Raw genomic sequence first — 14,464 nt, forward strand, 5'->3', positions numbered from 1 at the left:
TCTCTCCTCATCAAGACCATGCTCAGCCCCTCTGCTGAGCCAGCCTTTGCAAGAGATGGCATTTTTAATCAGTGATTGATAGTACCCACAGCTTTCAGGCAGGAGAATGTTCTTAGTGACCTCTACAGGGTTGAGGTACTGAGTTATGTTTCAAAAGCTTGACAGTGCCAAGATGTCTAAGCTTGTGAAGTTTCAAGACCAACATTATCCCGAGTTGGTTGATGATTTCAAAATGTAGATTAGCTTTGATGATGGATTAGAAGCTACAGGAAAAAATTATGAAGGAACAGTACTTCTGAACTAAGAAAAGTCTTTTGAATCTGTTTTTAGAAAACTGACCAAACTTCTTTTATTGTCTAAAATCTTACTTGAAGTTATCCCAAGGGATTTTCCCAGAGTTTCCCAAGTTTTATCCTAGATTCCATATATTTTCTCTCTCATCTCTGTTTTCCCTTAGTGTTCCCATATACACCCATATCTTAAAATAGTTAATCCTTCCATACACAACTCTAAAATCTATCTCTTTGGGCATTGGAGCCTGGGTGTCTCAGTCAGTTGGAAGTCTGACTCTTGGTTTTTGGCTCAGGTCATGGTTTCATGGGTCGTGGGGGCAGGGATTGCTGTTTGGGTATTTTCTACCTCTTCATTTCCCTCTCCCTCCAACTTGTGCTCTCTCTCTGTCTCTTGATCAAATAAAAGTGGATAAATCTTTTAAAAATAATATAAAATAAAATCTATCTCTTTGGGAATCACACCATGCCTTTAATTACCTATTGTATGCACCCTTAGATGTTGAGTACTTTAAACTCAACATGCCTAAAACTAATTTAACACACTGCCTTCCAAATATCCTCCTCTTGGTGAATACTGTCATATGCTCGTCATCCATGTCCCAAATCAAGGACTCATGACCTTTCCTCATACTAGCAGGACCCATATTTCCTCTCATTGTCAGCGACTACATTTCATCATCTGATCAAGGACAATGTTCTGCTGATTCTATTTCCTAAATATCTGCCCAAATTTTCCCATCTCTCATCCCACTGCCACGTAAGCGGCAGGAGTCCTGTTCTGGTTTTGCACTGGTGTCTAGATTGGTATGTCTGCCACAACCATCTCACCTCTTCTCTCATCCTTTGTCTTGTTATGGAAATTACCTTGCTACATTAAAAACAGATCTGATTATGTCACTGCCCTGCTTTAATATTCAATGGTTCCTTGGACCATCTGGCCCTTCTCCTCCATGTCTTGTAGATGATGCTCTTAGGGACTTGAGGAAAGTCTCAGAGGCCACAAGGATTAGATCTTCTTTTTCCTAATTCTCACATAGGGTGGGTTTTCTCTCTCTGTCCTTTAGAGTGCCACCCACATTCCAACTCTTCTTTAAATTTTTTTTTCAATTAACATAGAACCTTCCAATTGAGTTCATTTATAGCATGTGCTCTCCTAAGCTATTTAGAAATATTGATTTAGTTAAGTTTGAAACAATCTAAAGTAAGTTTTCCTGAAACTAAGTTGAAATATGCATGAGTGGAGCTATATAGAGACACGCTTGAAAACATTTTTCCTTCAAGATCTTATCTGTCACCTATGTAAGAGTTCTTAGAAACCGTGAGAGGTTTGTGTTGATGTCAGGACTTAATCTGGGGGTTCTAAATTCCCTCTACTAATATATTCGCCATCTCTTTTTCCATCTGGTAAGCTTTTGCTTATTAATTGTGTATTGAGGATACTGAACTCAGTGGGTTATAAATGCAAAGCAGTCATGTATTTTCTGAGCACTGCTTTAAAAATAAGGTAGCACGTGATTTGGGGTATATAATTACAGCTCTTTATGTCCCCATTTCCCTTCTTAAAGACAGGAGAAATAATGTTACCTACCTCATAGTTGTTTTAAGACTTAAATGTATTAGAACATATGAAATGTCTAAAGAAGTACCTGGCATACAGTAAGCACTCAATAAAAGTTGGCCATAATTTTTATGGTCCTAGCTCCCCCTCGAAACCACAAGCTCTTTGACTCCCAAGAGCCTGCATAGTGTCTAGCACATTTTGAGTGCCTTCAAAGTATTGGCTTAATAACAGAGATGAAGTAATCAAAATAAGGATTCAAAGAATTAAACAGAATTTGAAGTTGATTTGATCACATAATGTCTTTTTTCCTAAAGATTTCAAAATAGCATTCAGACAATACTTGATTCTCCCAGGAGACAATGACTATAGATAATATCTCTATGACAGAGAGAATAATTTAGCTGGATTCAGTCATGGAGAGATTCAATTACTTTCCTGTGAATTAGTAGAAGAATTTGAACAACTACTTTACTAGTAGACTGTGAGAACTCTAAGCCCACAAAGATGGCAGAATCCACCTTTATATTTTTGGTTTTATCCCAAAGAACAGGTTTGAAAGATTATCATTCCATAGAACTCTGAAGGATTTTATAAGATGCCTTTATGTCAGGGGCTTTGGAAAGCAAGCCGATCATGTTACCTACTTCCTACAGGCATGTTCCCACTACTGCCATGACATCAGAGCCCAGTTGTATCATGATGCAAAAACAAAACAAAAATAGTATTTATTTTCTTGCATAATAACAAGCAGGTGTGGTTTCATCTGTCATGAAGGAAGTGCCCTCCATCACTCTTTCTCTGAGGGTCATGAAAACAAAACCAAAATGAAAAGGGAAGAACAAAATCAATCATAGTTATCTCTTATCCTTCCAAATAGCCAAGGATTTAGCACAACGTAGACTAAACATCTGGGTGATGTTTAAGTTTTTCCGCACTTTTTATCCACATTTCTACCCAAAGATTGAACCCTGTATGGAAAGTCTTAACCATTAGCCTATGAGAGGTGAATTAACAGAGTTAATCATCACACAAAGTGTAGTTATTTATGGAATTAGAGGTGGTAGGGGGTAGAAAATGAGGAAATCGTAGTCAAAGTCAGTGGTTTTGTGGCCAGCTTTCTCTGGATTTATACTAATGAAAAAAGAAATATGCTTCTGTCCAGAAGATCGATTCCAAAACAAATAAAAACACTGTCGCACTAGCCCTAAAGAGATGCCCTCACTTTCAATAAGGGCCTGGGAGGAGGAAGGTCCTTGGAGAATTATCGAGGAGTGGATGACATACAATTTTGTTTGCTAAACATTCTTGACCTTCTGTCCTCTATAAAAATAGTTTCTTTCAGTGCAGCTGAGAAAGCTATGGTTTTGCTGTCCAGTGAACGCAGGCCTGCCTCCTACATCATGGTGAACACGGGTATGGCTTCATTTCCCAGGATAAAAGGAAAAGGTGGCAGGCTTAGCCATCTCCTATTCCAATGACCCAAATGCATTGCCTCCTTCTTCCTCATTTAGAATCCTCCCCTGGGAAAGCGACTCATATGATTCCAGCTCAAAGTTTTTGACAGTGTCTAAGACCCCACATATAGAACATTTTTCTATTCCTGTCTCGTTTTGCCCCCTTTGCCTACCCCGTGACTTACTAGGTTCCACACTACCAGGGAGTCCTGTGGTATCAGGCGAGACATTTTGATGTAATCCCACCGCTGTTGTCAGAGCTATCTGAGCTGGAGGATTTATTAGTTGTGAAGGTTCATTTTTGTTTTTCCTGGTCCCATGCCAGTAAATAAGTCACCCAAACCATGGCTGAGTGTCATTTGATAGGAAAAGGCTGGGATCACAAGGAAGCCTTCTGTCGTTCAACCAAAAAAATAAAAAAACAACAACCCGGCCACCACCACCACCACCATCACAACAAACTGCTGAGGTAAGCAGTGTCCACCCAGCTGCATCAACACGACGGTGGGGAGACAAATGAGAGCTTTCACTGCAGGATATGGAGCTCGAGAGCCCCAGCCTGGACCTGTGAACCCACTGCAAACCCCAGGAACACAGGAATTAATGCAAGTGGCAAGGGACTGCTCTTTCAAACTATCAGCTCTGCCCACTTCGATCTTTCTAGCACATAAACACAGCCCATCGGAAAGGTGACTAGAGATGCAAGTCTCCTACACACAGACACAAATCCACAGGAGTATATACACATACGTACACACACACGTGTGTGTGTGTGTGTGTGTGTGTGTTGTTGGAAAGTCATTAGAAGAATTTAATGGAATTATGCCCTACGTGAGTCGTGAGTCGGTGACTCCCGGGCTGGCTGGGGGAGCGGGGGGCTGGAAGGGGGTAGGGCAGGGAGGCCAGAGTGGGATGTGGGTTCCTGCAGGGCTTCAGGAGGCCCAGAATGGGAGAAGGGGAGGGGAGGGGAGGGAGGCGGTCGGAACTTGGGAGGGGACTGGCTTCAGCCAGAGCCGCCAGCTCCCTGTGACTGTTGCCTGGGCGATGGCTGGGGATGATCAGGAATGCTTGGAGCCGGTATCCTTCTTTTGGACTCCGGGATGGAGCAGAAGGGGGTGGATGGCTTTTCTCTTTCTGTTTCTCCCTTTCATATTCAGCAGATTAGAGCGGCGGGTTGCTGTGGCGACCAGGCGGAGGAGGGCTCCGCACACCTGCACCACCAACGCCAGCCGCCAACGTGGGCTTGGGCTGTCCTGGGGCAGTTTTTTGCTGTGGGAAACACTACAACCACAACCAACAACAACAACAACAACAAAAAGAGTGAAAGAGAAAGGGGGAAGGGAGGTAGGAAGAGGGAAACAAGGAGGCAGAAAAGGAAGAGAACATATTCCCAGTTGCAGTAAGGGCAGTGTTGCTCTTTAATAAAAGGAGATAGGAACGCCCAAGACAGGAGTCATAGCCCAGATACTTTGTCCAGGTAGCCGGTAGGGCCGCTCAGGTGGGACAGGAAGGGTGGGGGCAGTCACCCACAACCTAGAGCCACCAAGTGCACACACCGTGGAGGAAGGAGTCCTGAACACAGGGAGAGCTTTAAAGCTTCAACTCTTACTAAATAAGAGAGGCTTAACGGGAAAGTTGGTCTGTGATTCTCCAGAACTAAAAGCAACTTGTCATTTTTTTCTGCAGACTGAATTTCCAATGAAGAGGAGTGCATGCTAATGTGGGGGAAATACCATTATGTCTCTTCTTTTTGAGTTTGCAGAGATGAGAAGCGGGAGGGGAGAAGGGGGGAGGGGAGGAAACCCCATGAGCTCCTGACCTTGTGGAATGCTCTGGCATGGTTCCAGGTTGTGCTAATGAAGAAGTCAGCTCCATGCAGGGTCCAGGCCTCACTTCTCTCTCTGAAGCCCTGGACTCTGCCTTCAGTTGGCCCCTTCCTCCCTCCATCTGCCTCCTCCTCTTCCCATCCTGGGATTGCCTTCTGCATTGTTGTCCCTGTTTCCATTAGCAAAATGTCCCCACACAATAGCCTTTGCAAAGCACTCCACAACGACAATATTTACAGAAGGTTAAATAAAATATGTATAAAGCGATTGATAGTGAATAAGCAATAGACCTTTTGAACTCAGAGCATGCTGGGTTGGTTTATTTGTTAAACTAGATTTTCCAGGCTGCTTTAGCTATTTTAATGTCTCTCAAGCAATGCACTTAAAAGGAAAGATGATTAGAGAGAAATATTCTTAAAAAAATGTTTCCCTCTTTTCCAAGCAATGTGATTAGCAGGCAGTAGACCTCATGTCTTCCATTTTTAACATAACTGAACCCCAGAACATTTCCTTGGGATGACACAGTCTGTGTCACAACAGACTGAGATGAGACAACTGACTGTCCGTCCCATCAGCACATACACCAAACAACACTGCACTGTTGTTCTTGAGGTCTTTACGTATCTTCATATTGACTCTCAGGGAAAGAATCTCACAAGATGACCTAATCTTGGAGTACAGCATTTTTTTTTAAACCCTGTTTACGTGTCTCCACCTTTAATAGAAAGTTCAAGAAACAGTTTCACAAAAAAGATAGCGGTACACTAGATTGGGGATTGGCAACCTCTCTCTGTAAAGGGCTAAATATTTTAAGCATTGTGATCCCTACAGTCTGTGTAGTAGCAACGTAACTCTGCTGTTATGATCTGGAAGCAGCCCCAGACAACATGCAAATCAAGGGCGTGGCTAAAATAAAACGTAATTTACAAAAACAGGCAGAAGGTCCACTGGGTCTGCGTGCCAGTTTGCCAACCTCTGCACTAGATCCGTCCTCTTCTCAGTGTAACATGTTGAATAGGTGAGAATGCTCACTCACCTCTCAGAAAATTTCAGTTTCAGTGCCATTCCTTTCAGTTCCTCATCTTACTGTGATATCTCGTCACCGAGAACAAGCAAGCAACAAAGTCGTCCAACCGAAGAAAGTCTCCAACCTGTTCACAGGAATAGAATTTCTTGATTCTGTTAAAAAAAAAAAAAAATCAAGTAAGAACCTTGAATGTAAAGGACAGTCCATATTTGAGCAGTTACAGGATATATTCGTCTCATCTTATAATGTGTGACCCTTGGACAAATAAATGACTAAGCACATTACATTTAGAAAGAGTAGAATGTGTGTGTCTTGATGGTCATGGATTTCGAAGGCCTATTTGGTGCCCAATTTTCTATAGAGTCTTGTGCCAAAATGCCTTTATCAAAGGGAAGCAAGCAGTGCATTGAAACATATTTTGTCGACTGGGCACCATATGTAGAAGTGACAGCCAGAACTCCCTGCCAGTTCTCTTTCAAAGGGGAGGGTGGGTCTACAGAGGTTCAAGCGTCTTCCACTGCTTCATGCTTAAGAAGTCAGCAGGTAAGGGGTTGACGGTACAATCCCAAATCTCCTTCTGAGAACAATTTCTTTCCTAAATACAGATTTTGATTATTACTGTCTCTAAGACTTATTCTTTATTTTTAGGAGTTGTATATGTTATTCTTGCTATAACTTTGTACACAGACAGCAGAAGGAAGTGGGAACATATGCTCACCTCATTCCAGTGTATGAATTCCAATGTGGATTATAATGTTGAGGCCCTGTATGTGATCTTATTCAAGACTGAAGAGCCCATTCTTTGGGAATTACACTGAGTATGGAGTTCTGAAAATTTGCCTTGGTGGAAACCCTTGTCCAGAAGTGGTGGAGTTTGTCCAGAAAAACATTTCCATTGTCTATCACTGACCAATAAATGAAGACTGGGAAGGCTGAATCGTAAGCACAATAATCATGTTCCAGAGCATTCCCACAAGACCTGGGGGTAGAAGCAACACAAATGAATTGAAGAATAAATTTGAATTTCTGGAGAAACATCCCAGAAATAGCTATGATAAGAAATGCGAGGAAAAGCTAGGCTTATTTGGGTCTGGTCAGTTTGGGATTCAGAGTATTGTGGTTCTTTCCAACCTGGTAAAGCCAGGGACAAAGAGTTAAATTACTTATTCTGGTCCTTCATTAAGAAGGACCAATTTAAATGTATTCCCTTGTTGCTGCAGAAAGACTTGGCACTACTTTGTTAGGGACATCAATGCAGACAAATTAGCCATCCAATCTGTGAGACATATGGAAAAGACCATTATATAGGAGAAAGTTGTGGTTCCATTTTCAAAAAAATAGTAAGTGTACAAAAGATACAGAACGGGAGGTCCCACTCCCTCCCTTGGACAGCTTGTATAGAAGTGGAGAGATACAAATGATTGGTCTTACTCTTCTACTCCATCAGTAGTAAATAAATATAATGTTAAACTAAGGTAACCAGAATGTCATGCATGAAAACCCAGAAACAACATTCTCCTCTCATTTTTTATGTGCATTCAATACAAAATAAAATCATTCATGTTTACGATTAAGATTAGGCCTGTGTGATGCCCATAATTTCATGTTAAAAGGATGAGGAATTTTCACAAAAGAAATAGGATCCATTCCAAGAAGCTATTTTCCAGATGAACTTACAACAGGAAAGTCTTTTGACAGAACATTTTGGTGTTACTGAGGAAGTCAGATATCAGTAAACTCTCGCTCAGGGAAATACCAGGGGCCTTCAAGAAACTTGGCATTTCCCTTTACTCATTAAAACTGATTTGGGAAGTGACCATCATGGTGTTTTAGTGCTTTGTTGGGGGGGGAGGGTTGCATCTGAATGTTATCATTTATGGATGGATTCTAAGAGAAAACACAGGTGTTAGTGTTTCTTTCTGTGTTCTGCCAGATTAACTTTGGAGCAGACACCTGGTGAATCATTGTCTGATAGGAGGGATTGCTTTAGACAAGTGTGCTCCTGGTTGTGATATCCAGATCATCTTCTACCCAGTTCTGCCACAGAGTGAGGACTGGCCTTCCACGCCACTGAAAGTCAGGATTCTAATTGCTATTCCCATCTTCTGTAAGAAATAATCAATGTTGACTTGTTGTTGTTTTGGATTTTTTTGTTTTTGTTTTTTTTAACCAAAGGAGGAAAAAAAATGATAAATAATATGCCTGGAGAAAAACCGCTTCTCTGTCATCCCTAATAACAAATAGTCAAACCCGCAGCAAGCGGATAAATTCAGAAAGTAGAAGTAGATTTGGTAACTGAAGCTTGACTCTTCAACTTCAGGGTTAACGTCAAACTCAGGTTGATGTCTAATGGAGAATAAACTGTGGAGGAGAAGACAACAAGGGAAAGGAAACCACACTTACTGTTTACCCAGAACATGCCGGCACCTTAACTAACAACTCTAATGCCTACAAAAACCCTGTAAAATAGGCAAAACTATTCTATTTGGAGACGTGGAAACGGAAGCTCAGAGAACTTCCAGAATTTGCCCAAACCTATGGCTGGCAAACAGGGATTCATGGGAAATCTGTGAATTGGAGGTCTTTGGGACAGCAAGAGCAAAGATTTCTTAGCTTGCGTAAATCTTGTAGGAATGTAACTACCTGCAAAGGAATTTAAAAAATGTCATCTCTGACCACCAGTCAGAACTACCATAAAAAACAAAGAAGTCTTATTAGTTTCATAAACATGGGATTATGACTGACAATAACAAAAAATAGAAGTATGTTCCTGGTTCCTTAATTTGCTCATAATTATTGTTGTCCTCGTGACCCTAGCCCAAGTTGACCATTTTCTGAGTCATACTGTCATACATAAATAGTAACAGACAGAAGAAAATACCATTGTTTTCCAGGATGAGTTTATAATGAAGAAACACACTTTTTTTGGAATTGTGTAATTTATACAATATAATATGATGTCCATATTATGTGTGCCCTGTAAGTGAAAGAGAATTAAGTGTGCTTCTGTTCAAAATAATGACAATTGAATTTAAATGATTATCATTTATGCTGAAAGAAAGGCAGGCAGGTAGGTAGGAAGGAAGGAAGGAAGGAAGGAAGGAAGGAAGGATGGATAGAGGGACTCAGTAGATCATAAGGAGCCACTGGAAAAGAGTCCACTTTCCTTAGTGTGGTTAAAAACTGTGTATTGACAGAATATTACCAACAGTCCTTTAAAACCTCAATAAAAGAAGCAGTGAATTTCTTCTGAAATACTTGATGTCCAGAAATATGAAGTTAAGGTTCTCAAGCCTTTGTTGATTTCCTGGAGAAAGGACAGAAACAGCTAAGGGGAATTCAAACTACCTAGTCCTTAAAATGCTAATCAGACGCTAAGTGAAGTTTCCAGGGACCTGGACGGTATATGGAGCAAAGGCTGAAAGATGGCAAAATACGGGAACAGCTGTGGTGACCCTGTTCATCAGGGGCCTCAGATTCTGAGGGTGAAATAAAATTCCTGAATATTCTTCTCTGTGGTGGGAAAGTCAGGGAAATGGGGAAGAAGATGAAAAGTCTAACTGCTGAAAATACATGCCTCACCTTCTCCTATCTTCAGGTTATGTATCTCTGCATTTTCTTTCCATTCAGTTTGAAGCCTCAGGCCTATATGAGGCATTTTGTCAGGTATGATAAAAAGTACTGGAGAAATAGGGTATAGTCTGCTCCCAGATACTTCAAATAGCCCAGAAGCGGGAAAGCAACAAGCTTGCCTCTAGAAATTTGCCAGCCAAAGGCAAGACCACTTATCACATGTCTAAATATTTCAAATATGTAAATCACACTAATAATATTTACATTAAATCTCTTCTATCTTCCAGTCTTGAAAACAGAGTCCCTACGCTGACTAGAAGACCAGATGTACATTATAGGGAGTGTAAGATTCCTCAGAGCTATGCAAGGAACATGGCAGCTTTCTGAGAAAGGGACATGAGCTCCCAGCACATTCAGGGTTCCTTCCTACCCCATGGGGGTCTCAGGCACCAGAAGACACTCTTGCCTTTAATCACAAGCTCTGTACACTGCTTTTCTCCCACATACACACTGCAGCCAGACTCCCCTTGGCTTCTGACGGCCAGGTACTGGTGGCACATTCCATCTTCTGGAGAGAAAGACCCATAGAAGATGGCAGCACAGGTCTAAAAGTGGTCTCAGGGAACTCTGGGAAGAAAATTCTGGAGTCTTGGGTACTGGACTATGTTCTAGAAGGGGAGGTATGGGCTACAGATAAGAATAACCCCTGGACCCTCAGACACCTGCCTTGGCATGAGGAAAGCCAGAACTTGGCTTTTCCAACATGGGCCAGAATGGGGGCTGGGGTCTGAAGACAGTATTCACAAGCAAGGTATTAAAATTGGACGAATATGATACAGTTCCTCATAAATATTATCCAAAGACCCTATTTCAGGTTAGATTTTTTGTTTGATTAGTATTCTTCAACTGCGATGAAGAATAAAAGAAGGCATATTCTAGGGATTTCTTACTACTAATGTTCTTTGACAGAATAAAAAAGATGGAAAGGGCTCATTTTAAGTGTACCAACCTTCATATCCAATTTGCAGATATTTATAGCCACTTACTGGTCTGTGAACTCATTTTTTAAATAAACATAAAAATCACTATCATCATGTTAGGTTTTCTTTCTGGAAATTTTAGGATTCCAGTTCATTTTTAGAAACATGTCTTTGTATAAGCCTCCGAAATTTTTTTCATTGTAACTGCCGCAGGAATTCCTCTCAAGCTTCTCTTTTTATTTATGTCATTGTGCATTTCTCTTTCTGTTTACCCCAACTGTTAATCATTTATTACTTTAGTCTCTACCTAACCAAACCTTTGATCATCATATTCATATTGGCTTTCAGGTACCTTAGCCACCAAATGATTCAATCACTCTATTGCCCTTATTTTGAATGACTTCTTCTTCTCTACATTTTTCTGCAAATCCAGTCTTAGCTCCCAATACTGATCTTTCTGCACCAGTTCCAAATTGCAAGGTATATCCTTTTCTGCAACAATACATTGTAAATGAAGCAAAGATCAGTTCTATTTTCTCCTCTTTTTCCCAGATACAACTTTTTGTATTAATATATTTAAAGTTCTCCACCTGTAAATATATTAATCTGTGATATGTTATTTAAAATTTTAAGTAGATTCTTCCAAATCATTTATTATTTTTGAATCACAACTGTATAGCTATGCTTTCTAAAAATAGATCTTCAGCAAATTTCATTAGTTCTTTGGCATATTCAGGCTCCTTACTAAGTGCATTAAAATGGAAATGAGATGATTCTTCATTTTGTCAACAATTTTCAAAGTGACATTGGATAAGACCCTTATTACTAATTATAATTTAGCCTCATTAAATTTGAGCCTATCCAGTTCCTTAGTCACTCCCATGTGTAGTATATTATGAGCCAAGGAAGATAAATTGTTATTCAGTAGTTAGTATAGAGTTAGTATATGGAATTTGGTTCCTTAATTTGGAAGAATAAATTAGTGGAAATTCCACACCAAGTCCAGATTGAGGGTTAGCCTTCAGATAAATAAAGAACATAAGAAAGGTGACAACCTACTGACTCTTACCTGGGTATGGTTGGTGAACACTCTCCACATTCCCTTGGCAGGTGGCAGAGGAAGGCGGCTTGACTCAGATCCAGGTTCAAGTTTCACTCCTAACCCTTAAAAACTTCCAGATTTAGACAAATTATCTACGCTCTTTGGGTCTTGAGAGCGATAGTTTATAAAAACAGAACAATAGACTATCTTTAAGGTCGCTTTTAACTTTTACAAACTATTTCTTGATGGTTCAAGCAGGTCTGAAATTTTCCCCCATCAGTTACTAATGAGTCACTGAAAGTCTGGACCACAAAGATTGGAACATCATCTCTATACTCCCACAGTGAGGATGTACTGAACACTTTAACAGAAGCACATATTTTCAGTTTAGGGATGGATGACTAGAAGCAGAGAGGAGTTCTGAGACCACAGCAACTTGAGAATGTCAAATCGGGGAGAGTGGGCAAGAGGAGTGAAGAAGCGAGTGTCAGAGGAAAACGAGGAGCCACTGAAGGTATCCTAGTTAGGGACGTTCCTGGTGAACATGGCCCCCCAATTACTGCCAAGCTCTGAGGTTGCTAAGTTAATGTGGGCAGAGTTCACCAGCAGTCTCTGTAACAATGTTACCACATCTTTCAGTGTGGTACTGGATAGATAGTAATCTCCTCTTGAGTTGGCTTGTTCCCACACCACCCATCTACAGAGAATCATACCCATCATTAACACTCCACTCCAAGGCTAACTTCTTCAGGTCTCTTCTCCAATGTCACCAGGCAGAGCTAACTTCCTCTAACTCCACATGCTGAATGCACTTACCACCATTTTTCTCAGTGTTCTAGACCACTCGGTTCCACGTTAGCAGGAGGTGTTCCAATATGTGTGTGTCTCTCTCTCCCCTCCCCCCCTTACCTGCAAATTGTGTAAATAGGCCAAGAAGGACAGCAATCCCTGTCTTCTCTTTCCAATCCTTCCCAATCAATGTTCTGCTCCCCTCCAGAACTTTCCTTGGGATTCTCTAGAGCCTTGCTGAGAAACCAAAAAGTGAATATGACTGGCGTCTTTTCCTCTATGTTCCTACTGTTATAATCCAAGTTCTCCTTCAGGCAATATAAATAGTTCTGACTAATTCAAGGAAGGTTGGGAAGGGAGGTTAAGTAAGAAAAATACAAAGATTAATATTTTTCCATCTCCTCTTGCTACACTTGAGTGACCAACTTGGGTCCTAGTGTATAATAACAATTATTATAATTCTTTCTATATAATAAAAAGTTTTTGTAGGCAGCATCTTAACCAGGGATATCCATCAAAATCACCAAATAGTTTTTAGCTTTTTTTTTTTTTTTTTTTTTTTTTAACCTCTACATGCCTGAGCTCAATGTTGGTGATCCTGATTTAGTGGGTCAGGGCTGGTTCTGGTATCTGAATACTAAAGTTCTCCAGGGATCTGGAGCACCACACAACTTTAGGTGGGAAGCTCTTATCACTTAAAACTCAGGACTCTGAAACCCAGACTTGACCATGACCTTGAACAAGTTACTTAACTTCTCTGAAGATTAATACATACACATTCATAACATTTTATGCTTTAAAAATTGTGGTGGAATTTTCATCTGGGCTTAGAATAAATGGAAATGCCAGTTTATTTCAGAGAACATACACATACTCTAGTTTATGTTTAAAGCAAACATCTGGAGACAGGTGCTAACTTTTTATGTTTCTTTTCTTCCTTTTTTTTTTTTTTTTCAGTTTTATTGAGGTAGAACTGACATACAACCAGATTTTATTTGTAACCAAAATTTTGATTTGGTCTGCTATATAGCACCACTAACAGTTTTGGAGTTAAGAAAGTAATATGGTTTGTTCGGATTCAGCTCCCAGAGAATCACTGTTTTATACTGTATCTACCTAGAATTAACTCACCAGCTCTGACATTTTGGGAAATGTTATTTTCTTCCCCCTTCCCCACTCCAGTTAATCTGTAATATTTGTGACATTGAAGAAATGTGTACAAGTTGATGTTGCTTTATAAGGATGAATTTTTTTTTTTTTTGATTCACTTTCTCAAATGTGTCACACTTCCCAAGAACATTCTTTCTAGTGTGTAACAAGAGATGTCTTCTGGCAATTGTGTTAACAGTTAATTTTCTGGTTCTCTGATTTGAAAACACGTTAGTTTTTAAAAATCACTTTTCCTTAGCTTTGTAAGCTTTCTTCTTTTGACCTAGAGTGTTCCCGCCTGATCCATCTAGACTCTCCCCATTCTTCAGGTCCCGATTTTTTAAGATCTTCGCTGTTCACTCCTGCTCTGTTCATGGCTACCTTTTATTTTGTCCATGAGTTATTGTCTATACTGTGTATTTAACACTTACCATACGCTCTGGCATATCTTAATATGTTGTTTCACTGTCTCAGGAATGGATCTTGTCTCCCTAATTCTTTAGGCATCATGCTAATGGAGTCTCTGTGGAATATTTCTGAGCTTCCTCCTCAGTCCCAAACAATTTCTTGCAAATAGCATGGGCTCTTACCCTCTGAGGAATACTGACTGAGGAGTATTGCTCTTACATCTAGTAAATAATTATACATGGTATCATTAAAGAAGTTATATCAGAGCATTATTTATTTGGGCAGAAACAAAAGATTCCTTCCTACTAATGTCGGCTCTTTTGGCCTCCCATGCTACTCCCAATGTAAACTACTTCACGAGC

At 40.3% G+C, this 14,464-nt stretch overlaps 1 long non-coding RNA gene across 1 annotated transcript in view; it reads right to left on the reverse strand.

The window, feature by feature from the left end:
* Nucleotides 1-14,464, reverse strand: part of LOC122917598 — a 48,623-nt gene that overhangs the window by 10,220 nt on the left and 23,939 nt on the right. The window contains exons 2-3 of the long non-coding RNA XR_006386409.1: nt 6,880-7,140; nt 6,171-6,313 (exon numbers count right to left, since the gene is read on the reverse strand). This is a non-coding gene — a long non-coding RNA (uncharacterized LOC122917598). The remainder of the gene's footprint in view (nt 1-6,170; nt 6,314-6,879; nt 7,141-14,464) is intronic.

Source organism: Neovison vison, chromosome 9 (assembly GCF_020171115.1).
Source record: "Neovison vison isolate M4711 chromosome 9, ASM_NN_V1, whole genome shotgun sequence".
NCBI classification, from domain to species: Eukaryota; Metazoa; Chordata; class Mammalia; order Carnivora; family Mustelidae; genus Neogale; species Neogale vison.